This window comes from Pristiophorus japonicus, chromosome 23 (genome assembly GCF_044704955.1).
Source record: "Pristiophorus japonicus isolate sPriJap1 chromosome 23, sPriJap1.hap1, whole genome shotgun sequence".
Taxonomy (NCBI): Eukaryota; Metazoa; Chordata; class Chondrichthyes; family Pristiophoridae; genus Pristiophorus; species Pristiophorus japonicus.
Genome location: NC_091999.1, coordinates 45,218,927 through 45,246,070, shown reverse-complemented (window position 1 = coordinate 45,246,070; position 27,144 = coordinate 45,218,927). Strand labels below are relative to the sequence as shown.

The 27,144-nt window shown below is 44.9% G+C and overlaps 8 non-coding genes and 1 pseudogene across 8 annotated transcripts; 1 reads left to right on the top strand and 8 right to left on the bottom strand.

Annotated features, from left to right (window-relative positions):
• The window catches only part of LOC139235512 (zinc finger protein 665-like), a 132,841-nt pseudogene that overhangs the window by 40,077 nt on the left and 65,620 nt on the right, over nucleotides 1–27,144 (top strand).
• trnas-aga (transfer RNA serine (anticodon AGA)) lies at nucleotides 14,967–15,047 on the bottom strand. Its single transcript has one exon. It is a non-coding gene; the product is annotated as a tRNA-Ser (tRNA).
• trnas-aga (transfer RNA serine (anticodon AGA)) lies at nucleotides 16,927–17,007 on the bottom strand. The gene has a single exon. It is a non-coding gene; the product is annotated as a tRNA-Ser (tRNA).
• trnaf-aaa (transfer RNA phenylalanine (anticodon AAA)) lies at nucleotides 18,887–18,967 on the bottom strand. The gene has a single exon. It is a non-coding gene; the product is annotated as a tRNA-Phe (tRNA).
• Nucleotides 21,146–21,217, bottom strand: trnad-guc (transfer RNA aspartic acid (anticodon GUC)). The gene has a single exon. It is a non-coding gene; the product is annotated as a tRNA-Asp (tRNA).
• On the bottom strand, nucleotides 22,811–22,891 carry trnas-cga (transfer RNA serine (anticodon CGA)). Its single transcript has one exon. It is a non-coding gene; the product is annotated as a tRNA-Ser (tRNA).
• On the bottom strand, nucleotides 24,776–24,857 carry trnas-aga (transfer RNA serine (anticodon AGA)). The gene has a single exon. It is a non-coding gene; the product is annotated as a tRNA-Ser (tRNA).
• Nucleotides 26,730–26,811, bottom strand: trnas-aga (transfer RNA serine (anticodon AGA)). Its single transcript has one exon. It is a non-coding gene; the product is annotated as a tRNA-Ser (tRNA).
• On the bottom strand, nucleotides 27,028–27,099 carry trnad-guc (transfer RNA aspartic acid (anticodon GUC)). Its single transcript has one exon. It is a non-coding gene; the product is annotated as a tRNA-Asp (tRNA).

The window sequence follows — 27,144 nt, the reverse complement described above, 5'->3', positions numbered from 1 at the left end:
TAAATGGGTCCTTTTCGGGTTGGAAATCGGTGGTTAGTGGTGTGCCACAGGGATCAGTGCTGGGACCAGAACTGTTTACAATATACATAGATGACCTGGAAGAGGGGACCGAGTGTAGTGTAACAAAATTTGCAGATGACACTAAGATTAGTGGGAAAGCGGGTTGTGTAGAGGACTCAGAGAGGCTGCAAAGAAATTTGGATAGGTTAAGAAAATGGGCTAAGGTTTGGCAGATGGAATACAATGTCAGAAAGTGTGAGGTCATCCACCATGGGAAAAAAAACAGCAAAGGGGAATATTATTTGAATGGGGAGAAATTACAACATGCTGAGGTGCAGAGGGTCCTGGGGGTCCTTGTGCATGAATCCCAAAAAGTTAGTTTGCAGGTGCAGCAGGTAATCAGGAAGGCGAATGGAATGTTGGCCTTCATTGCGAGAGGGATGGAGTACAAAAGCAGGGAGGTCCTGCTGCAACTGTATAGGGTATTGGTAAGGCTGCACCTGGAGTACTGCGTGCAGTTTTGGTCACCTTACTTAAGGAAGGATATACTGGCTTTGAAGGGGGTACAGAGACGATTCACTCGGCTGATTCCGGAGATGAGGAGGTTACCTTGTGATGATAGATTGAGTAGACTGGGTCTTTACTCGTTGGAGTTCAGAATGATGAGGGGTGATCTTATAGAAACATTTAAAATCAAGGAAGGGATAGACAACATAGAGGCAGAGGGGTTGTTTCCACTGGTAGGGGAGACTAGAACTCGGGGGCAAGGCCTCAAAATACGGGGGAGCCAATTTAAAACCGAGTTGAGAAGGAAATTCTTCTCCCAGAGGGTTGTGAATCTATGGAATTCTCTGCCCAAGGAAGCAGTTGAGGCTAGCTCATTGAATGTATTCAAGTCACAGATAGATAGATTTTTAACCAATAAGGGAATTAAGGGTTACGGTGAGAGGGTGGGTAAGTGGAGCTGAGTCCACGGCCGGATCAGCCATGATCTTATTGAATGGCGGAGCAGGCTCGAGGGGCTAGATGGCCTACTCCTGTTCCTAATTCTTCTGTTCTTATGTTCTTATGTAAAATCTAGAATCTGAAGTCTACAAATCTCGGACAAATTAGAATAAATCGCCTCTCAACTGTGCTGCAAATGTTAGAAAGACGCTTTGGATACCTGGCCTCCTGTGTGGGTCTGTTTGTTGCATTTGTTTGAGCTGGAGTGGAGATGGAGGAGAAGCTGCTGGGTTTCACCCCCAGTATTTCTGGGCCCAGTGGGACCAACAATTCCCCATGTGGGGCTGTCAATGGAGGTGGGTTCCATTTCCTGAAGGACATTGATAAACCAGTTGGGTTTTACCACAGACTGGCAATTTTCATGGTTACTATTTCGAGGGCTGGCCCCACAAATTACCAAGTTCATTAAGCTGAATTTCTCAAAGTGCCTTTGTGTTTTTGTGGATTCTCTCTCATCCACCCTTTTTCTTGACTGAAATTCACTTTTCAGGGTATTAAAATGGGAGGATTTATAGACCGGAGGCTCAAACCAAACATCAGATTAACATCTGACGAAATCACTCGATTCATCGGGAATGGATTATCATCCAGCAACTATGGATACAAAAAGCACTGTTCGTAGCGGGGAGAAAGTGGACACGTGCTCTGTGTGTGGACAAGGCTTCAGCCGATCATCCAACCTGGAGAGACACAAGCGCAGTCACACTGGGGAGAAACTGTGTAAATGTGGGGACTGTGGGAAACGTTTCAACTACCCGTCCCAGCTGGAAATACACCAGCGAGTTCACAGTGGGGAGAGGCCGTTCACCCGCTCCGAGTGTCAGGAGGGTTTCACTCAGTCATCCAACCCGCTGATACATCAGCGAATTCACACTGGGGAGAGGCCGTTCACCTGTTCCGTGTGTGGGAAGCGATTCACTCAGTCATCAACCCTGCTGACACACCAGCGAATTCACACCGGGGAGAAGCCGTTCACCTGCTCTGATTGCAGGAAGTGATTCATTCAGTCATCCCACCTGTTGAGGCACGAGCGAGCTCACACTGGGGAGAGGCCATTCACCTGCTCTGAGTGTGGGAAGGGATTCACTCGGTCATCCCATCTGTTGAGGCACCAGCGAATTCACACTGGGGAGAGGCCGTTCACCTGCTCTGAGTGTGGGAAAGGATTCACTCAGTCATCCCACCTGTTGAGGCACCAGCGAGTTCACAAATGATTGTCGGGGTTGGATTATGCTGTTATTGCTGCTGTTAATCACAACCCGACTGAACCATGTTCATTCTGACAGTTGGGGTTTGTTTTCGCTGATGAAAACTCCTGCAACTGGACTGGAGTTTAATATTTGGGATGGAGACAAATAAATTCGTGTTGCTTTCAACACATTGCTGTAGATTTTTCTCTTTCCTACCCGAGTGTTTAGCATCACCTGGCTGGAGCTCAGAGAGGACAAGCTGGGGGGAGGATCATATGGGGGAAGAACTTTAGCATGGACACAGCCCTTCAGGGTCATACTGAGAGGGGCAAATGGCACTTTGGTCTTTCTCATCTCTCTTCACTGACAGCAACCCGTGCGGGTAAATCTTGACAGTGTAAGGTGTGGATGATATCCACGCAAGGGTGCTAAAAGAGATGGGATGGGTGCTCTGCCAGCCACTTGCCCATATCGCCAACAGCTCAGTAGATTCATGGGTTGTTCCCTGAGATTGGAAGGTAGCCGATGTAGATCCCATTTTTCAATTGTGCACAAGTCAGAGCTCGGGAACTGAAGGCCCATCAACGTGACCTCCATCACTGGGAAGGTGCTTGAAGGGATCCTGAGAGATGCTGTTTTCCATCATGGGGAAAGTGAAGGGGCCATTAGAGATACTGAACATGGATTCCGGAAAACAAGGTCATGTCTTACAAACTAGCTTGAGTTTGTAAAGAAGTTGTCAGGATGTGGATGGGGGAATCCGGTTGACATTGTCTACCTCAGGATGTCAAACTCATTTTTTCGGGTGGGCCTGATTCAATATCCTGGCACTTGGCATGGGACACATTCAGCAAAAGCCATTAAAATAGGAATAAATGAAGATAAACTACATCGGAATTTGCATTTAGATTTTATTTACTGCCGCTGCTCCCAATGCCTGGCACCTCTTAGCTTGAGCATTCATGAACTAACCCTGCTCAAACCATAAGCACAAGGATATCGGTGCATGGTTCTGCCTCTGACAACAAGGCTGTGTCACTGCCACACACAGATACCGTTTCCTTGTTTCACATCTCAATACAAAGACCATCTGTTCACACATCCCCTTTGTACACAATTGCAGCAGACATGAGCAAGGACGTGAGGCTGATTAAAAGACACATTTCATTACAGCAATGGTTACACTGGGAGAAATGTTCAGTTATTTTCCATTACAGGCAAAATGCCGGACAAACCAGCAGCACACTGGCACCTGAACAGTGTCTCATCGGCCGACAGGCTTTTCTTAAATAGATTTGCTGCGTGGAAATGAACTTAAACGAGCTTTGCGGGCGTGATGCTCTATTCACACATTGAAGGTGAGAGAGATGCTGTGGAGCACACACTCAGTCCAGTAGCTGAAAGTGATTCACAGACTGGGTTTTGTATTTAGTGATCCCGGGCGTGTTACCAATACCGGCAAAGATGAAGCCCATGTAATAAAAGGGACAGCGGATACTGTCTCACTAGTGAGTCAGAATGAGAAGCTTTAACAACAACCCATGTTTCACAAAGGGAGACCTCACCAGACCAAAGGACATTGGGCGTTTAATGGGCTGTTTTTGTCAGTGGGCTACAGGAGGCTATTTGTGACAGAAGGAAAGCTGGTCACAGCAAACAAACAGTTTACCGGCCTGTCCAGGGCCCACTCCGACCCCCACCTTCTCTCTTTCACTATTGATGGACACTGCTGCAGTAATTCCTCCTCTAACCTTTCCTCTCTTGTCCCTCCCACAACCCTAATACACAGCCCGACACAATCTCTCTCGCCCTGCATCCTCACTGTGCTGGAATCCACACCAGTCTCCCCATCTGCTCCTTGTTCTCTCCCTGGATCCTGAAACTACAGAACTCGCTTATCCCTCCTGAAGTCTACAGGCTCTAAAACTGAAGCTTGGTGGCCCTCAGTCCCCACTCCTTGATTTACGTCCCCTTCTCTCCTCCTCTTTCCCCCTTGGTTGTGTTCCACACTCTGGGCCTTGGGCCTTCCCCGGGGATTCTCAGTATGAACAGGGGGATGTGTGTTGAGACAGGATATCCCAGCTCTCCTCCTCTTTCCCCCTTGGTTGTGTTCCACACTATGGGCCTTGGGCCTTTCCCGGGGATTCTCAGTATGAACAGAGGGATATGTGTTGAGACAGGATGTCCCAGTTCTCCTCCTTTAAAGGGATATGGAGAGGACTAGCTGGGCTGATGGCCCTGCTTTATGACATCACTAAAGTGCCGAACAACCAACCTCCCTGAGCCCTGATCATTTTGGTCTGTGTTGAGCTCAGTGTTGTTACAGGAAGGGAAGCAGGAGCAGTATATGACCCGTGTGAAGCTCAGGATTAATGGGGAGAGGTATAGGATCAATTTATACCTTATTGAGTGCGAAATGTCATTGTCCCAGACATTCCCTGTCCCTCAGTATCTGTGTCGGGGAGCGACCGATGGGTTCACTCTGTATCTCACCCGCGCTGTGCCCGACTGGAGAGTGTTTGATGCTAGCACGAGGTGCTCAGCTCAATGATCACAATATTTAATCCAAAGATGATCAGATAAACCCATCAGCTTCACCCCTGGACACAGGTCCTGAAGGACAGGGAGAGTCTCTAATAATTTGGCTGGTGTCCTTGATCAAATTTAAACACCTCACATCTCTTTTTAAAAATTCGTTCATGGGATGTGGGCCTCGCCTCTCATCTCTCATTCTTCTGTACGAGAGCGAATATAGGCCTAGTCTACTCAATCTCTCATAGGACAATCCCCCCATCCCAGAAATCAGCCTGGCGAACCTTCATTGCACTCCCTCTATAGCAAGTTTATCTTTCCTTACGTAAGGAGACCAAAACTGCACACAATACTCCAGGTGTGGTCTCACCAGAGCCCTTTATAATTGCAGTAAGATGTCTTTACTCTTATACTCAAATCTTTTTGTAATAAAGGCCAATATACCATTTGCTTTCTTAATTGCTTGCATATAAGCTTTTAGCGATTTGTATACAAGAACACCCAGGTCCCTCTGAACACCAACATTTCCCAATCACTCACCATTTAAAATAAATACTCTGCCTTTCTATTTTTACTGTCAGTATCTAACTTAACATTTCTTCACATTATATTCCATTTACCATGTTCTTGCCCACTCACTGAGCCTTTTTCTATCCCTTTGAAACCTCTTTTCATCCTCCTCACACTTACATTCCCAACTAGCTTTGTAGCCTCAGCAAACTTCGATATATTACATTTGGTCCCCTCATTCAAATTATTGATATAGATTGTGAATAGCTGGGGCCCAAGCACCGATCCTTGCAGCACCCCACCAGTTACAGCCTGCCCACCCGAAAATCACCCGTTTATTCCTACTCTCTGTTTTCTGACCGTTAACCAATCCTTGTTCATATATTACCCCTAATCTCACGAGCGATAATTTTGTTTAATAATCCCTTTTGTGGCACCTCATTGAATGCCTTTTGTAAATCTAAATAAACCACATCAAGTGCTTCGCCCTTGTCTATCCTGCGAGTGACAAACTCAAGAAATGCTAACAGATTTGTCAAGTACAATTTCCCTCTCATAAATCCGTGTTCATTCTGCCCAATCGTGTTATTACATACTACGTGCTTAATAATAGATTTTAGCATTTTCACTACTACTGATATCAGAACTACCAGTATTGCACGGGTTAGATACAGAGTAAATCTCACTCTATCCTGTCTCAAACACTATCAGGGTTGATACAGAGTAAATCTCAGACTACAATATCCCAAATGCTCCCAAGGCACGTACAACATGGTTTAGATACAGCATAAAGCTCCCTCTACACTTTGCCATTAACCAGTCCCAGGGCAGGTGCAGTATAGGTTAGGCATGGAGTATATCTTCCTCAACCCTGCCACAAAACATTCTCAGGGCAGGTACAGCACGGGTTAGATACAGAGTAAAGCTCCCTCTGCCCTGTCCCATCAAATACTCCCAGGGCAGGTACAGCATGTGGTTAGATGCAGAGTAAAGCTCCCTCAACACTGTCCCATCAAACACTCCCAGTGCAGGTACAGCACGTGGTTAGATACAGAGTAAAGCTCCCTCTACACTTTCCCATCAAACACTCGCAGGGCAGGTACAGCAGCGTCAGATACGGAGTAGAACTCACTCTACACTGCCCCATCAAACACTCCCAGGACAGGTACAGCACAGGTTACACGGAGTACGTCTCCTTCTACCCTGACCCAGCCATTCCGTTGCAGATACAGCATTTGTTACATATAAAGTAAATCTCCCTCTACACTGTTCGATCAAACACTCCCAGAGCAGGTACTGCATTGGTTATACACTAAGTAAAGCTCCCTCTACACTGTCGAAATAAACACTCCAAGGACAGCTACAGCACAATGTTGATACAGTGTAATTCTCTCTCTAATCTCTCTAGAATTGTGCACAGTTTTGGTCGCCTTATCTAAGGAAGGATATATTTGCCTTGCTTAGAAACAGAATAAAGCTCCCTCAACACTCTCCCAGCAGACATTGCAAGGGCAGGTACAAAGCAGGTTAGATACAGAGTATATCTTCCTCAACCCTGCCCCAAGCATTCCAGAGCAGATACTGCATTGGTTAGATACAGATTAGAGCTTCTTCTACACTGTCCCATCAAACACTCCCAGGGCAGGTACAGCACGGGTTATACACAGAGTAAAGCTCCCTCGATAATGTCGCGTCAAATACTCCCACAGCAAGTACAGCACGGATTAGATATGGAGTAAAGCCCCCCCCCTAGACTATCCCGTCCAATGTTATTGAATAGGGAGCAGGCTCCGGGGGCCGGGTGGCCCCCTCCTGCTCTTATTTCTCATGGTCTTATGTACCCAGCATGCCCCGTGGGGGAGAATGTGCCGCACGCAGAGTCCAGGAGCTCAGTGCGCCGGTGCTGGTCATGGCTTTGTTTGGAGTATGCGCGGTTCGTGTAATAGTGGAGGAGACACATTTCGGGCAGGCTCTACAGAAGTATCCTTTTCAGTGCGACGAAGGGGAATAATGGACCACCAGGGAGTAAGGGAGGCTTCATTAACAACCGGTACCCGCCGCAAGCCCGGAATAGTAACCAGAATATCGGCGATTGCAGCTTCGGGTCTTTTTCCCAATCACAGGCCCAGGCTAACAGCGGGCATCTTGGTGCAGGAAGGCAGGTTCAGCGCTCCGCCATCTTGATTCAGTTAGTCGCACAGTGCAATGTGCGGCCATCTTGGTGCAGGTACAAAGTGAATGATATCAGTGTCTGGAACTGAACCCAGCTCGAGTAAGCAACTTCAGGGAAGGGGAACCAGTGATTGTAGAACTGAACCCAGCCACATTTAACACATTCAGGGGAGGGGAACCAGTGAGTGTATAACTGAACCCAGCCAGAGTCAGCACCTTTAGGAGAAGGAAGTGTACCTGTGAGTGTAGAACTGAACCCAGCCAGTGTCAGCACATTCTGGGAAGGAGACGGAGGGGAACCAGTGAGTGTAAACCTGAACCCAACCAAAATTGGTAGTGAAAACTGGGAGTGGAGGAGAAACTGTCTCGAAATTTGTGTTGATTTGGATTTCAGCACAGCAGGTGGGCCAACGTGTGGGAGAGGGATTTATAGCTTTGGAAGGACAAGGGAGATAAGCATGTTCCATGGAAACTAGATGAGTATATCCTGAATTTCTGTCCTGTACTGGCAGCGATGAGTTTTGTTATCCCATTTTACAGCGTATTAGAAGGGGAGATTTTCAGACAGGAAACACAAACCAAATATCATGTCAAGATCTGACAGAGTCACTCGATGCATCAGGACCTGAATATCATCGGCCTTTGAAAGTGAAAGGAGCAATGTTTGTCTGTCTTGCCTGTGGGAAAAGATTTAAAACATCAGTTTGACTGGAAAGGCACTGAGACACACACTCCCGAGTGAGTGTTCCAGTGCACGGACTGTGGAAAGAGCTTTAACCAGTTACACAGCCTGAAGAAAACATCGCAGCATACAAAGCACCGAGAAACTGTCAACGTTTTGTGCACATGGGTTAGGCTTCAACTGATCGACCAACTGTGGAGATTCACAAGGACACCCACACCACGGAGAAACCGTGGAAATGTGGTGACTGTGGGAATGGACTCAGATCGCCGTCAGAACTGGAAATTCATCGACGTAGTCACATTGGGGAGAGGCCATTCACTTGCTCTCTGTGTGGAAAGGGATTCACTGCATCATCCCACCAGCTGAAATACCAGCGAGTTCACACATGGGAGAACAAGTTCACCTGCTCTGAGTGTGGGAAGCGATTCACTCGGTCATCCCACCTGCTGACACACCAGTGAGTTCATACTGGGGAGAGGTTGTTCACCTGCTCTGAGTGTGGGAAGGGATTCACTCAGTCATCCGACTTGCTGCCACACCAGCGAGTTCACAAGTAACACAAAGGGTTAGAATCTGCTGTTATTGCTGCTGTTAATCACATCCCGACTGAACCATGTTCATTCTCATAGTTGGGGTTTGTTTCTGCTGATAATAACCCTGAAACTGGGCTGGACCTTAGTATTCTGGATATATTGCTGATTGTGTTCTCGGGGCTGCAGTGTCCATTTAAAAACTCTGTGTGTTATCTTTCCCCTTAATTCAGCAACTCTCAAAAATAAAATTATGAACTTTTACTTTAATCCTACCTTGATCTTTGGTACACAATCTATAATAATGTAAACGTTTGTACTGAATATAATCTCCAATTAGATAGAGCTTGCTGACAATTCTTACTGACTTGCACATTACACACAGCGGCCCCTCCATTATCCACCAGAAAGAAGGGGAATGTGAATTGGTGGGGAATCAGTATCCCCAAATGGTGTCCCCCATCTGGTGTAGCAAAACCCCTGGCACGGCAATGGAGTCAAGTCCAAACCAAAACTGTGTGCCGTGCTCCAGGTGTGGTCTTACCAACGCCCTGTACATTTATAGCAGGACTTCCCTACTTTCATACTCCATCTCCCTTGCAATAAAGGCCAGCATACCATTTGCTTTCCTGATTATTGCTGTACCTGCATGCTAAATATTTGCATTTCATGTACAAGAACCGCCAGATCCCTCCGTGCTGCAGCATTTTGTAATCGTCCCCATTTAAAGAATAATTTGCTTTTTTATTTGTACTACCAAAGGGGATAAGCTGACATTTTAACACATTACAGTCCATCTGCCAGATTTTGCCCACTCACTGAGCCTGGCTATATCCTTTCGTAGATTATTTGCGTCCTCCTCACAGCTTGTTTTCCCAACTATCTTTGTATCATCAGCAAATTTGATTATGTTACACTCGGTCCCTTCATCCAAGTCATTAATATAAATGGTAAATAGTTAAGGCCCCAGCACTGATCCCTGTGGCACTCCACTAGTTACAGTTTGCCAACCTGAAAATGATCCATTTATCCCGACTCTCTGTTTTCTGTTAGTTTGCCAATCCTCCATCCACGGTGATACATTAACCCCAACCCCATGAGCTCTTAGCTTGTGCATTAGCCTTTTGTGTAGCACCATATGGAATGCTTTATGGAAATCCAAATATACAGCATCAACTGGATCTCCTGTATCCACTTCGCTCGTTACATCCTCGAACAACTTCAGGAAATTTGTCAACATGATTTCTCTTTCATAAAATCATGCTGACTCTGCTTGACTGCAATATGATTTTCTAAATGTCTTGCTACTTTTCCTTAATGATGGACTCCAGTATTTTTCCACTGACAGATGGTAGGCTAACTGGTCTATTGGTTCCTGCTCTCTGTCTCACTCATTTTTAATTAGGGGTGTTACATTTGCGGTATTCCTGTCCACTGGGACCTCGCCAGAATTTAGGGAATTTTGTTAGATTACAACCGATGCACCCTCTATCTCTGCAGCAACTTTTTTCAGAACCTAGAATGCATGTAATCAAGTCCAGGGGACTTGTCCGTCTTTAGTCCCATTAGTTTGATTAGTACTTGATCTCTAGTGATAGTGATTGCTCCCCCGCTCCCCCGCCCCCCGCAATAGCTCCTTGGTTATCAACTATTAGGAAGTTTTTAGGTGCCCTCTACCATGAAGACCGATTCAAAATTATTTTTTTAAAGTCTCTGCCATTTCCGTGTTTCCCATTATTAATACTCCAGTTTCACCTTCTAAGGGACCTCAGCTGCTCGTTTCCGTTTTATATCCCTGTAGAAGCTCTTATTTTCTGATTCCATATTCCTTGCTAATTTGCTTTCATCTGCTATCTTCACTGTCTTTATCATTTTTTCGTCGTCCTTTGCTGGTTTCTAAAAATTTCCCAATCCTTAGGCCTTCCACTGTCGTTCGCAACATTATATGCCTTTTTTCAATTTGATACCATCCTTTACTTCCTTAGTCAGGCAGGGATGGTTCATCCTTCTCTTAGCATCTTTATTTCTCACTTGAATAAATCTTTGCTGAGAGTTATGAAATATATCCTTAAATGTTTGCCATTGCATTTCTACAGTCTTATCCTCCAACATATTTTCCCAGTCCACTTGTTGTCAGTGACAAGGGTTGGTTTATATCACATGGGAGGAACTTGGTGTCAGTGACTGAGGCTTTGGTTCAACATTCTTTGACATGACGAAGGCCTTTGACAAGGTCAACCATGAGGCGTTATGGAGTGTACTCTACAATTTCTGCTGTCCATATTCCCAATACAAGCCTCCTAAAGCAAGTGCTCCATTCGGAGTTTCGACACGGCAGGGACATTGGGTGGGCGGGGATTCAGGGTGTCTGTCAGTTTTATTGGTCATCATGTTTGTGCCCAGATCAGTGGCCCCTGAAAGGGAACCTTGTTGTTCTGGTGATTGTTGTCTGGTGACTCTGGGCCAAACTGGCTCACCCTATTGGGCCAGCCTGTGATCACCCTATTGGGCTAGCCCAGGCTCACCTGGCCCAGGCCATCCCAGGCTCAACTCATTGGGCCAGCCCGGGCTCACCTATTGGGCCAGCCTGGCCACGCCCTACTAGGCCAGCCCGGCTCACACTATTGGGCCCGCCCGGCTCACACTATTGGACTAGCCTGGACTCACCTATTGGGCCAGCCTGGGCTCACCCTATTCGGCCAGCCCGTCTCACCCTATTGGGCCAGCACAAAAGACCCATTGTCCAGCGGAGAGAATCGGCAGCTCATTGATTTTATTCTCACTCTGCGCACAGCGGTTGCAGAACTGAACCCAACCTTGTAAGCTGAAAATGCATAGTCACAGTCACACTGGGGAGAGCCCGTTCAGCTGCTCTGAGTGTGGGAATGGATTCACTCAGTCATCCCACCTACTGACACACCAGCGAATTCACACTGGGGAGAGGCCGTTCTCCTGTTCTGAGTGTGGGAAGGGATTCACTCAGTCATCCCAACTGCTGAGACACCAACGAGTTCACAAGTGACTGCAGGAGTTGGATTCTATTGTTTTTGCTGCTGTTAATCGCATCCTGATTGAATCATGTTTGTTGTATCACTTGGGGTTTGTTTCTGTTGATGTGAATAACCTATAACTGGGCTAGAGCTTAATATTTTCATGTTTCAAATAACACAGTGTGTCGATATTTGATATCTCCAAGACCAGAGGGGACTAACTGATGTCCTGTTACTGACTGCACCAATTTGGGCCTTTTCTTCTTTCTAATTCTGGATTATTACAGTTCTCATACCATCAGTTACTCTCCGGGACAAGTTCCCAGTCTGGTAATCACTTTCAGATACTGGACTTAGCGTGTGCCCCACAGCATCTCTCTCACCTTCGATGTGTGAATGGAGCATCCCGCCTGCAAACCTGGGTTCAATTTAAATTTGAATCCACTCAGCAAATGCATTTTAAAAAATATGTACATGTAAACTGATCACATGAAATAATTGGCAAAGGTTTAGAGTCACCAAGATGAATAAGTGAACACATCACGGACTAACAACCCAGCTCTATATTCACAGGGGAAAGTTTGTTATCTATCTGCTCGAATGTCAGTTGGTGAGATGAGCGACTGAATCTCTTTCCACGCACAACAGCATCCATTCCCGCTGTCCCCACATTTACAGTGTTGAGTCAGGTGGGTGCACGAGTCTCACAGGCTGAACGATTGGTTGTAGGAGCATCCACACACAGAACAGGTGTCCTGTTTCTCCCCGCTGTGATTGGTGTTTTTACAAAGGCTGATGATAAGATGATCCTGATCAATCTGGGGAATCTGTCAAATCTTGACACGATGTCTGGATTGCATTTCCCAGTTGCAGATCCTCCCCTTCTAATACCCTGCAAATAAATGGTGGTTACAAACGTTGTTACTTTAAGTACAGGATATAAATTAAGAATAGACAATTCTAGATTCTATGGAACATTCTGTCCCCTCCTGTCCGTCCGAAATTCCTTATTCTAGACATTTACTGTCTAAAATCAACATTCATTTCATCGCCTGAGCTTTATTATCTCCAGAAAGTGCTGAATCTGGCTCGGTGCAATTCCACAGATATTAGTTAACATCTAGTGCCTCACGGTCAGTCGATTCAGTGAGTGCCAGCAGGATTTCCACTGTGGTAGGCATCCCAGCCTCAACTCCTGTCCTCAAATGACATCCACACACTTCCCAGTTGTACAGAGGACAATTATAACCTGTGAACTGCTGCCTTGGCTGAGCTCAACTAACAGCCCAGATCAAGGATCGAACTTGTGACCGTCCCAGTCAGTACTGCAGTGTTCTGAAATTGGGGGTTGGGGGTGCGGTGGGGGGGGGGGGGGGGGGTTGGGGCAGGGTGGGAACAGAATATTTTTAAACAAATTTGGCTCCACCTGTAAAGGAAAACTTCGTCACAATGCACAATTCTGAACTCTTTCCAAATTAGACAAGCAAGTGAAATGCATCATCAAAAACAGTGAGACATTTTAGAATGGCTCAAGTCACTGAATTAGCTTTACAATCATTGCACAGTACAGAAGGGAGCGACTGGTAATGGTAGCTCGGTTCGTAAAGTCCCCCAACACAAGATATTGCTCTGGAACTTTTTAATATGCATCTCTTCCAAGAAACAGAAGTAAAATTCGACATCTTGAAACAACTGCCTCCTCATCAGAGAATTGAACCCCGGTCTCCTGCGTGACAGGCAGGGATACTCACCACTACACTAACGAGGAACTGACGTGTACCAGCTCTGTCAGAGCAGGAATCGAGTCACTGTGAACAGAACTGGACACCAGGAGAAGTCGACAGACACATTGAGAGACAGAGAAAAACCGACAAACAGGGAGAGACAGACAGCGAGATAGAGACAACGAGAGACAGTTTGTGTGAGACTGAGAAGGAGAGGCAGACTGAGTGCGAAAAAGAATCAAATATATACATATACAGAGATGTGTGTGTGTGATCTATTAAGAGAGAAAGGGAAAGAGTGAGAGAAAGACAATGAATAAAGACAGTGACGCGGAGAGAGAGAGATAGAGAGAGAGCGATAGAGACTAAAACAGAAAATGATGGAAATACTTCTCAGCTTACAAGCAGGGACTAACAGAGACAGGCAAAGACATGGACAGACCGAAATGATGATGGGAAAGAGAGAGCGGGTCAGACAAAGAGTCTGAGAGAATCCCATTGGAACAGACGTGGCACCGTGAGAAAGAGACAGATTGAGAGACAGAGACAAACAGAGAAACAGGGACAGACAGAGTGAGTCAGACTGAGAGAGACAAAGACTCAAACATACAACACTCTCTGAAGAGAGAGAGAGGCAGAAACCGAGCGACACAGATACATTTCACAATTTCATTTTATTATCGGTTCAGAGTGTCACATTGTTACAGAAAATTGCTGATTCAACCGATGAAAATCCGGTCTCACTGATCAGAATGGGAGGAAATCCGTGTTAAATTAAAGAGATACCAGAAGTGGGGGACGAACCCACGCGGGACAAACCCGTTGAGTTTTAAGGCCAACGCCTCAACCACTCGGCTATTCTGGTCCTGTGAGGACCTGGATTCTGTCTCTGTGAGAATCTGGGCTTCAAACCCAACCCCACATACAAATACATACACATCGGCTTTCAGTGAGCATTAACGAACATTTTTAGTAATATTGACATGGGGGCAACTCTCCTATTCTTTTTCGAGTAATACACTGGGAACTTTCATATCCACCCGAGGGTGCAGACGGAGCTTCAATTTAACATTTCATCCGAAAGTCAACAGCTTCAACATTGCAAAATTCCCCAAGTGCTGCACTTGAGTGTTAGCCAAGATGATATGCTCAAGTCTCAGGAGTGCGACTTGAACAGACAAACTCCCGATTCAGTCGAGAATGCGGCCACTGAACCAAAGCCGATACAAAAGTTCACAACCGTATTATTTTCCCCAGGTCGTTTTTATAAGTTCCAGGACATACCAAATTCATGGTGATGATTTCCACAGACAGTTGCACATACACAGAGACATATAAAGAGATAGACAGACACAGAGACCCACACACACATAACTAAATATTTGCACGCACCAACGGGCATGCACAGATGCCTCAGACATCTCGAGGGAAAGACAGGCTGAATCACTGTCGCAACTTTGACTGATGTTTGCGATTTTTGAAACGTATGTATCGTGAATATTTCAGATCAATAAAAATGAGAAAAAAATTTCAAAGTTGAAAGGAGTGGGACGTTATTCCATCCATCTCAGGATCAGTTTGGCAGAGAACCGGTTAAATTGTTAAATGGAATGAAAAGTGCTGAGAATCGTAGTCGGCAGGATTCGAACCTGTGCGGGATAACCCAATGGATTTCTAGTCCATCGCCTTAACCACTCGGCCACGACTACTGTGTCGCAGCCTTCTTAAACGTTACTCAGAAAAAACTCAGTCATCCATCTCTGTGCAGCAGACGGCCAAAGACTCCTGAAAAATTCTCCATTTGCTAAAAATCTGGACGAGGCAATCTCATCTACCTCTATTTTTACAGTTCGAGATTGCTCTGGAACTTTTTAATATGCATCTCTTCCAAGAAACAGAAGTAAAATTCGACATCTTGAAACAACTGCCTCCCCGTTGGAAATTGAACCCCTCTCTCCCGCGTGACAGGCGGGGATACTCACCACTATACTAACGAGGAACTGACGTGTACCAGTTCTGTCAGAGCAGTAATCGAGCCACTGTGAACAGAACTGGACACCATGAGAAGTGGACAGACACATTGAGAGACAGAGAAAAACCGACAAACAGGGAGAGACAGACAGCGAGATAGAGACAACGAGAGACAGAAAGTGTGAGACTGAGAAGGAGAGGCAGACTGAGTGAGAAAAAGACTCAAACATATACATATACAGAGATGTGTATGTGTGATCTATGAAGAGAGAGAAGGAAAGAGTGATAGAAAGACAATGATAAAGACAGTGACAAGCAGACAGTTGGAGAGAGAGCGATCGAGACCAAAACAGAAAATGATGGAAATACTTCTCAGCTTACAGGCAGGGACTAACAGAGACAGGCAAAGACATGGACAGACCGAAATGATGGGAAAGAGAGAGCCAGTCAGAAAAAGAGTCTCAGAGAATCCCATTGGAACAGACGTGGCACCGTGAGAAAGAGACAGATATAGAGACAGAGACAAACAAAGAAACAGGGACAGACAGAGTGAGTCAGACTGAGAGAGACAAAGACTCAAACATACAAACACATACACAACTCTCTGAAGAGAGCGAGAGAGGCAGAGACCGAGCGACACAGATACATTTCACAATTTCATTTCATTATCGGTTCAGAGTGTCACATTGTTACAGAAAATTGCTGATTCAACCGATGAAAATCCGGTCTCACTGATCAGAATGGGAGGAAATCCGTGTTAAATTAAAGAGATACCAGGAGTGGGGTACGAACCTACGCGGGAAAAAACCTTTAAAATTTAAGGCCAACGCCTCAACCACTCGGCTATCCTGGTCCTCTGAGAACCTGCATTCTGTCCCTGTGAGAATCTGGGCTTCAACCCCAACCCCACATACAAACACATACACATCGGCTTTCAGTGAGTATTTACGAACATTTTTAGTAAAATTGAGACGGGGGCAACTCTCCTATTGTTTTTCGAGTAATGCACTGGGAACTTTCATATCCACCCGAGGGTGCAGACGGAGCTTCAATTTATCATTTCATCCTAAAATCAACAGCTTCAACATTGCAAAATTCCCCAAGTGCTGCACTTGAGTGTTAGCCAAGATGATAATGCTTAAGTCGCAGAAGTGCGAATTGAACACACAAACGCCCGATTCAGTCGAGAATGCTGCCACTGAACCAAAGCCGATACAAAAGTTCACAACCTTATTATTTCCCCCAAGTCTTTTTTATAAGTTCCAGGACATACCAAATTCATGGTGATGATTTCCACAGACAGTTGCACATACACAGAGACATATATAGAAATAGACAGACACAGAGACACGCACACACATAACTAAAAATTTACACGCACCAACGGGCATGCACAGATGCCTCAGACATCTCGAGGGATAGACAGGCTGAATCACTGTCGCAACTTTGACTGATGTTTGCGATTTTTGAAACGGATGGATCGTGAATATTGCAGATTAATAAAAATGAGAAAGAAATGTCAGTGTTGAAAGGTGTGGGACGTTATTCCATCTATCTCAGGATCAGTTTGGCAGACAACCGGTTAACTTGTGAAATGGAATGAAAAATGCTGAGAATCGTAGTCGGCAGGATTCAAACCTGCGCGGGATAACCCCATGGATTTCTAGTCCATCGCCTTAACCACTCGGCCACGACTGCTTTGTCACTGTCATTTTAAACGTTACTCAGAAAAAACTCAGTCATCCATCTCTGTGCAGCAGACGGCCAAAGACTCCTGAAAAATTCTCCATTTGCTAAAAATCTGGACGAGGCAATCTCATCAACCTGTATTTTTACAGTTCGAGATTGCTCTGGAACTTTTTAATATGCATCTCTTCCAAGAAACAGAAGTAAAATTCGACATCTTGAAACAACTGCCTCCCCATTGGGAATTGAACCCCTCTCTCCCGCGTGACAGGCGGGGATACGCACCACTATACTAACGAGGAACTGACGTGTACCAGTTCTGTCAGAGCAGTAATCGAGCCACTGTGAACAGAACTGGACACCATGAGAAGTGGACAGACACATTGAGAGACAGAGAAAAACCGACAAACAGGGAGAGACAGACAGCGAGATAGAGACAACGAGAGACAGAAAGTGTGAGACTGAGAAGGAGAGGCAGACTGAGTGAGAAAAAGACTCAAACATATACATATACAGAGATGTGTGTGTGTGATCTATGAAGAGAGAGAAGGAAAGAGTGATAGAAAGACAATGATAAAGACAGTGACAAGCAGACAGTTGGAGAGAGAGCGATCGAGACCAAAACAGAAAATGATGGAAATACTTCTCAGCTTACAGGCAGGGACTAACAGAGACAGGCAAAGACATGGACAGACCGAAATGATGGGAAAGAGAGAGCCAGTCAGAAAAAGAGTCTCAGAGAATCCCATTGGAACAGACGTGGCACCGTGAGAAAGAGACAGACATAGAGACAGAGACAAACAGAGAAACAGGGACAGACAGAGTGAGTCAGACTGAGAGAGACAAAGACTCAAACATACAAACACATACACAACTCTCTGAAGAGAGCGAGAGAGGCAGAGACCGAGCGACACAGATACATTTCACAATTTCATTTCATTATCGGTTCAGAGTGTCACATTGTTACAGAAAATTGCTGATTCAACCGATGAAAATCCGGTCTCACTGATCAGAATGGGAGGAAATCCGTGTTAAATTAAAGAGATACCAGGAGTGGGGTACGAACCTACGCGGGAAAAAACCTTTAAAATTTAAGGCCAACGCCTCAACCACTCGGCTATCCTGGTCCTCTGAGAACCTGCATTCTGTCCCTGTGAGAATCTGGGCTTCAACCCCAACCCCACATACAAACACATACACATCGGCTTTCAGTGATTATTTACGAACATTTTTAGTAAAATTGAGACGGGGGCAACTCTCCTATTGTTTTTCGAGTAATGCACTGGGAACTTTCATATCCACCCGAGGGTGCAGACGGAGCTTCAATTTATCATTTCATCCTAAAATCAACAGCTTCAACATTGCAAAATTCCCCAAGTGCTGCACTTGAGTGTTAGCCAAGATGATAATGCTTAAGTCGCAGAAGTGCGAATTGAACACACAAACGCCCGATTCAGTCGAGAATGCTGCCACTGAACCAAAGCCGATACAAAAGTTCACAACCTTATTATTTCCCCCAAGTCTTTTTTATAAGTTCCAGGACATACCAAATTCATGGTGATGATTTCCACAGACAGTTGCACATACACAGAGACATATATAGAAATAGACAGACACACAGACACGCACACACATAACTAAAAATTTACACGCACCAACGGGCATGCACAGATGCCTCAGACATCTCGAGGGATAGACAGGCTGAATCACTGTCGCAACTTTGACTGATGTTTGCGATTTTTGAAACGGATGGATGGTGAATATTGCAGATTAATAAAAATGAGAAAGAAATGTCAGTGTTGAAAGGAGTGGGACGTTATTCCATCTATCTCAGGATCAGTTTGGCAGACAACCGGTTAACTTGTGAAATGGAATGAAAAATGCTGAGAATCGTAGTCGGCAGGATTCGAACCTGCGCGGGATAACCCCATGGATTTTTAGTCCATCGCCTTAACCACTCGGCCACGACTGCTTTGTTACTGTCATTTTAAACGTTACTCAGAAAAAACTCAGTCATCCATCTCTGTGCAGCAGACGGCCAAAGACTCCTGAAAAATTCTCCGTTTGCTAAAAGTCGAAACGAGGCAATCTCATCTACCTGTATTTTTACAGTTCGATATTGCTCTGGAACTCTTTAATATGCATCTCTTCCAAGAAACAGAAGTAAAATTCTACATCTTGAAACAACTGCCTCCCCGTTGGGGAATTGAAACCCGGTCTCCCGCGTGACAGGCAGGGATACACACCACTATACTAACGAGGAACTGACGTGCACCACTTCCGTCAGAGCAGGAATCGAGCAACTGTGAGCAGAACTGGACACCATGAGAAGTCGACAGACACATGGAGAGACAGAGACAAACCGACAAACAGGGAGAGACAGACAGCGAGATCGAGACAACGAGAGACAGAAAGTGTGAGAATGAGAAGGAGAGGCAGACTGAGTGAGAAAAAGACTCAAACATATACATATACATTGATGTGTGTGTGTGATCTATTAAGAGAGAGAGGGAAAGAATGAGAGAAAGACAATGATAAAGACAGTGACAAGGAGAGAGACAGATGGAGAGAGAGCGATAGAGAATAAAACAGAAAATGATGGAAATACTTCTCAACTTACAGGCAGGGACTAACAGAGACAGGCAAAGGCATGGACAGACCGAAATGATGGGAAAGAGAGAGCCAGTCAGACAAACAGTCTCAGAGAATCCCATTGGAACAGGCGTGGCACCGTGAGAAAGAGACAGATTGAGAGACAGAGACAAACAGAGAAACAGGGACAGACAGAGTGAGTCAGACTGAGAGAGACAAAGACTCAAACATACAAACACATACACCACTCTCTGAAGAGAGAGAGAGAGGTAGAGACCGAGCGACGCAGATATATTTCACAATTTCATTTCATTATCGGTTCAGAGAGTCACATTGTTACAGAAAATTGCTGATTCAACCGATGAAAATCCGGTCTCACTGATCAGAATGGGAGGAAATCCGTGTTAAATTAAAGAGATACCAGGAGTCGGGTACGAAACAGCGCGGGAAAAAGCCATTAAAATTTAAGGCCAACGCCTCAACCACTCGGCTATATTGGTCCTGTGAGAACCTGCATTCTGTCTCTGTGAGAAACTGGGCTTCAACCACAACCCCACATACAAACACATACACATTGGCTTTCAGTGAGCATTTACGAACATTTTTAGTAATATTGAGACGGGGGCAACTCTCCTATTCTTTTTCGAATAATGCACTGGGAACTTTCATATCCACCCGAGGGTGCAGACGGAGCTTCAATTTAACATTTCATCCGAAAGCCAACAGCTTCAACATTACAAAATTCCCCAAGTGCTGCACTTGAGTGTTAGCCAAGATGATAATGCTCAAGTCTCAGAAGTGCGACTTGAACACACAAACTCCCGATTCAGTCGAGAATGCTGCCACTGAACCAAAGCCGATACAAAAGTTCACAATCTTATTATTTCCCCCAAGTCTGTTTTCTAAGTTCCAGGACATACAAAATTCATGGTGATGATTTCCACAGACAGTTGCACATACACAGAGACATATATAGGGATAGACAGACACAGAGACACACATAACCAAAAATTTGCACGCACCAACGGGCATGCACAGATGCCTTCGTCATCTCGAGGGACAGACAGGCTAAATCACTGTCGGAACTTTGACTGATGTTTGCGATTTTTGAAACGGATGTATCGTGAATATTGCAGATTAATAAAAATGAGAAAAAAATGTCAGTGTTAAAAGGTGTGGGACGTTATTCCATCTATCTCAGGATCAGTTCGGCAGAGAACCGGTTAAATTGTGAAATGGAATGAAAAATGCTGCGAATCGTAGTCGGCAGGATTCGAACCTCCGCGGGATAACCCAATGGATTTCTAGTCCATCGCCTTAACCACTCGGCCACGACTATTGTGTCGCTGCCTTTTTAAACGTCACTCAGAAAAAACTCAGTCATCCATCTCTGTGCAGCAGATGGCCAAAGACTCCTGAAAAATTCTCCGTTTGCTTAAAATCTATACGAGGCAACCTCCTCTACCTGTATTTTTACAGTTCGATATTACTCTGGAACTTTTTGATATGAATCTCTTCCATGAAACAGAAGTAAAATTTTACAATTTGAAACAACTGCCTCCCCGTCGGGGAATTGAACCCCGGTCTCCCGCGTGACAGGCGGGGATACTCACCACTATACTAACGAAGAACTGACGTGCACCACTTCCGTCAGAGCAGGAATCGAGCAACTGTGAGCAGAACTGGACACCATGAGAAGTCGACAGACACATTGAGAGACAGAGACAAACCGACAAACAGGGAGAGACAGACAGCGAGATAGAGACAACGAGAGACAGAAAGTGTGAGACTGAGAAGGAGAGGCAGACTGAGTCAGAAAAAGACTCAAACATATACATATACAGAGATGTGTGTGTGTGATCTATTCAGAGAGAGAGGGAAAGAGTGATAGAAAGACAATGATAAAAACAGTGACAAGGAGAGACACAGATGGAGAGAGAGCGATAGAGACTAAAACAGAAAATGATGGAAATACTTCTCAGCTTACAGGCAGGGACTAACAGAGACAGGCAAAGGCATGGACAGACCGAAATGATGGGAAAGAGAGAGTCAGTCAGACAAAGAGTCTCAGAGAATCCCATTGGAACAGGCGTGGCACCGTGAGAAAGAGACAGGTTGAGAGACAGAGACAAACAGAGAAACAGGGACAGACAGAGTGAGTCAGACTGAGAGAGACAAAGACTCAAACATACAAACACATACACAACTCTCTGAAGAGAGAGAGAGAGGTAGAGACCGAGCGACGCAGATATATTTCACAATTTCATTTCATTATCGGTTCAAAGTGTCACATTGTTACAGAAAATTGCTGATTCAACCGATGAAAATCCGGTCTCACTGATCACAATGGGAGGAAATCCGTGTTAAATTAAAGAGATACCAGGAGTGGGGTACGAAACCTCGCGGTAAAAAGCCATTAAAATTCAAGGACAACGCCTCAACCACTCGGCTATCCTGGTCCTGTGAGAACCTGCATTCTGTCTCTGTGAGAATCTGGGCTTCAACCCCGACCGCACATACAAACACATACACATCGGCTTTCAGTGAGCATTTACGAACATTTTTAGTAATATTGAGACGGGGGCAACTCTCCTATTCTTTTTCGAGTAATGCACTGGGAACTTTCATCTCCACCCGAGGGTGCAGACGGAGCTTAAATTTAACATTTCATCCGAAAGCCAACAGCTTCAACATTGCAAAATTCCCGAAGTTCTGCACTTGAGTGTTAGCCAAGATCATAATGCTCACGTCTCAGAAGTGCGACTTGAACACACAAACTCCCGATTCAGTCGAGAATGCTGCCACTGAACCAAAGCCGATACAAAAGTTCACAACCTTATTATTTCCCCCAAGTCTGTTTTATAAGTTCCAGGACATATAAAATTCATGGTGATGATTTCCACAGAGAGTTGCACATACAAAGAGACATATATAGAGATAGACAGACACAGAGACACACAAACACATAACCAAAAATTTGCACGCACCAACGGGCATGCACAGATGCCTTCGTCATCTCGAGGGATAGACAGGCTGAATCACTGTCGGAACTTTGACTGATGTTTGCGATTTTTGAAACGGATGTATCGTGAATATTGCAGATTAATAAAAATGAGAAAAAAATGTCAGTGTTGAAAGGTGTGGGACGTTATTCCATCTATCTCAGGATCAGTTTGGCAGAGAACCGGTTAAGTTGTGAAATGGAATGAAAAATGCTGAGAATCGTGGTCGGCAGGATTCGAACCTGCGCAGAATAAACCAATGGATTTCGACTCCATCGCCTTAACCACTCGGCCACGACTACTGTGTCGCTGCCTTTTTAAACGATACTCAGAATAAACTCAGTCATCCATCTCTGTGCAGCAGATGGCCAAAGACTCCTGAAAAATTCTCCGTTTGCTAAAAATCTGTACGAGGCAACCTCCTCCACCTGTATTTATACAGTTCGATATTGCTCTGGAACTTTTTGATATGAATCTCTTCCAAGAAACAGAAGTAAAATTTTACAATTTGAAACAACTGCCTCCCCGTCGGGGAATTGAAACCCGGTTTCCCCGCGTGACAGGCGGGGATACTCACCACTATACTAACGAGGAACCGACGTGTACCATTTCTGTCAGAGCAGGAATCGAGCCACTGTGAACAGAACTGGACACCATGAGAAGTCGACAGACACATTGAGAGACAGAGACAAACCGACAAACAGGGAGAGACAGATACCGAGATAGAGACAACGAGAGACAGAAAATGTGAGACTGAGAAGGAGAGGCAGATTGGGTGAGAAAAAGACTCCAACACATACAGAGACAGAGATGTGTGTGTGTGATCTATTAAGAGAGAAAGGGAAAGAGTGAGAGAAAGACAATGATAAAGACAGTGACAAGGAGAGAGACAGATAGAGAGAGAGAGATAGAGACTAAAACAGAAAATGATGGAAATACTTCTCAGGTTAGAGGCAGAGACTAACAGAAAAAGGCAAAGACATGGACAGACCGAAATGATGGGAAAGAGAGAGCCAGTCAGAAAAAGAATCTGAGAGAATCCCATTGGAACAGACGTGGGCACCGTGAGAAAGAGACAGATTGAGAGATTGAGACAAACGGAGAAACAGGGACAGACAGAGTGTGTCAGACTGAGAGAGACAAAGTCTCAAACATACAAACACATACACAGCTCTGTGGCGAGAGAGAGAGAGGGAGAGACCGAGCGACACAGATACATTTCACAATTTCATTTCATTATCGGTTCAGAGTGTCACATAGTTACAGAAAACTGTTGATTCAACCGATGAAAATCGGATATCACTGATCAGAATGGGAGGAAATCCGTGTTAAATTAAATAGATACCAGGAGTGGGGAAGAAGCCACGCTGGAAAAACCCTTTGAAGTTTAAGGCCAACGCCTTAACCACTCGGCTATCCTTGTACTGTGAGAGCTTGGTTTGTGTCTCTGTGACAAACTGGGCTTCAACCCCAACCACACATACAAACACATGCACATAGTCTTTTAGTGAGCATTTACGAACATTTTTAGGAATAATGACACGGGGTCAACTCTCCTACTCTGTTTCGAGTAATGCTCTGAGACCTTTCATATCCACCCGAGGTTGCAGACGGAGCTTCAAGTTAACATTTCATCCGAAAGTCAACAGCTTCAACATTGCAAAATTCTCCAAGGGCTGCACTTGAGTGTTAGCCAAGATGATATGCTCAAGTCCAAGGGAGTGCGATTTGAACACACAAAGTCCTGATTCAGTCGAGAATGCTGCCACTGAACCAAAGCCGATACAAAAGTTCACAACCGTATTATTTTCCCCAAGTCTTTTTAATAAGTTCCAGGACATACCAAATTCATGGTGATGATTTCCACAGGCAGTTACACATATACAGAGACAAAAATAGAGATAGACAGACACAGAGACACACACACACATAACCAAAAATTTACACGCAAAACGGGCATACACAGATGCATCAGACATCTCGCGGGATAGACAGGCTGAATCACTGTCGCAACTTTGACTGATTTTTGCGATTTTTTAAACGGATGTATCGTGAATATTGCAGATTAATAAAAATGAGAAACAAATGTCAGTGTTGAAAGGTGTGGGACGTTATTCCATTTATCTCATGATCAGTTTGGCAGAGAACTGGTTAAATTGTGAAATAGAATGAAAAATGCTGAGAATCGTAGTCGACAGGATTTGAACCTGCGCGGGAAAATCCCAATGGATTTCTAGTCCATCGCCTTAACCACTCGGCCACGATTACTGTGTCGCTGGCATTTTAAACGTTACTCAGAAAAAACTCAGTCATCGATCTCTGTGCAGCAGACGGCCAAAGAATCCTGAAATAGTCTCCGTTTGCTCAAAATCTGGAAGAGGCAAACTCCTCCACTGTATTTTCACAGTTCGATGTCGCTCTGGAATTTTTAATATGTGTCTCCACCAAGAAACAGAAGTAAAAATCAACATTTTGAAACAACTGCCTCCCCATCGGTGAATTGAACCCCGGTCTCCCGCGTGACAGGTGGGGATACTTACCACTATACTAACGAGGAACTGACGGGCAATCACTCTGTCGGAGCAGGAATCGAGCAGTGAACAGAACTGGACACCATGAGAAGTCGACAGACACATTGAGAGACAGAGACAAACCGACAAACAGGGAGAGACAGACACCGAGATCGAGACAACGAGAGACAGAAAGTGTGAGACTGAGAAGGAGAGGCAGAATGGATAAGAAAAAGATTCCCCAACACATACAGAGACAGAGATGTGTGTGTGTAAACGATTAAGAGAGAGAGGGAAAGAGTGAGAGAAAGACAATGTTAAAGACAGTGACAAAGAGAGAGACAGATAGAGAGAGAGAGCGATAGAGACTAAATTAGAAAATGATGGAAATACTTCTCAGGTTAGAGGCAGGGATCAACAGAGACAGGCAAAGACATGGACAGACCGAAATGATGGGAAAGAGAGAGCCAGTCAGAAAAAGAATCTGAGAGAATCCCATTGGAACAGACGTGGGCAAAGTGAGAAAGAGACAGATTGAGAGACTGAGACAAACGGAGAAACAGTGACAGACAGAGTGAGTCAGACTGAGAGAGACAAAGACTCAAACATACAAACCTCTGTGAAGAGAGAGAGAGCGCGAGGCAGAGACCGAGCGACAAAGATACATTTCACAATTTCATTTCATTATCGGTTCAGAATGTCACATAGATACAGAAAATTGTTGATTCAACCGATGAAAATCGGATATCACTGATCAGAATGGGAGGAAATCGTGTTGAATTAAATAGATACCAGGAGTGGGGAAGAAGCCACGCTGGAAAAACCCTTTGAAGTTTAAGGCCAACGCCTTAACCACTCGGCTATCCTGGTCCGGTGAGCGCTTGCTTTGTGTCTCTGTGACAAACTGGGCTTCAACCCCAACCGCACATACAAACACATGCACATAGTCTTTTAGTGAGCATTTACGAACATTTTTAGGAATATTGACACGGGGGCAACTCTCCTACTCTGTTTCGAGTAATGCTCTGGGACCTTTCATATCCACCCGAGGTTGCATACGGAGCTTCAATTTAACATTTCATCCGAAAGTCAACAGCTTCAACATTGCAAAATTCTCCAAGGGCTGCACTTGAGTGTTAGCCAAGATGATATGCTCAAGTCCAAGGAGTGCGACTTGAACACACAAAGTCCTGATTCAGTCGAGAATGCTGCCACTGAACCAAAGCCGATACAAAAGTTCACAACCGTATTATTTTCCCCAAGTCTTTTTTATAAGTTCCAGGACATACCAAATTCATGGTGATGATTTCCACAGACAGTTGCGCATATACATAGACAAAAATAGAGATAGACAGACACAGAGACACACACACGTAACCAAAAATTTACACGGACCAACGGGCATGCACAGATGCCTTAGACATCTCGAGGGATAGACAGGCTGAATCACTGTCGCAACTTTGACTGATTGTTGCGATTTTTTAATCGGATGTATCGTGAATATTGCAGATTAATAAAAATGAGAACAAATGTCAGTGTTGAAAGGTGTGGGACGTTATTCCAATTATCACATGATCAGTTTGTTCGAGAACTGGTTAAATTGTGAAATGGAATGAAAAATGCTGAGAATCGTAGTCGGCAGGATTCCAACCTGCGCGGGAAAATCCCAATGGATTTCTAGTCCATCGCCTTAACCACTCGGCCACGACTACTGTGTCGCTGGCTTTTTAAACGTTACTCAGAAAAAACTCAGTCATCCATCTCTGTGCAGCAGACGGCCAAAGAATCCTGAAAAAGTCTCCGTCAGGTAAAAATCTGGAAGAGGCAAACTCCTCTACCAGTATTTTCACAGTTCGATTTCGCTCTGTAATTTTTAATATGTATCTACCAAGAAACAGAAGTAAAAATCAACATTTTGAAACATCTGTCTCCCCGTCGGGGAATTGAACCCCGGTCTCCCGCGTGACAGGCGGGGATACTCACCACTATACTAACGAGGAACTGACGGATAGCTGCGCTGTCGGAGCAGGAATCGAGCTGTGAAC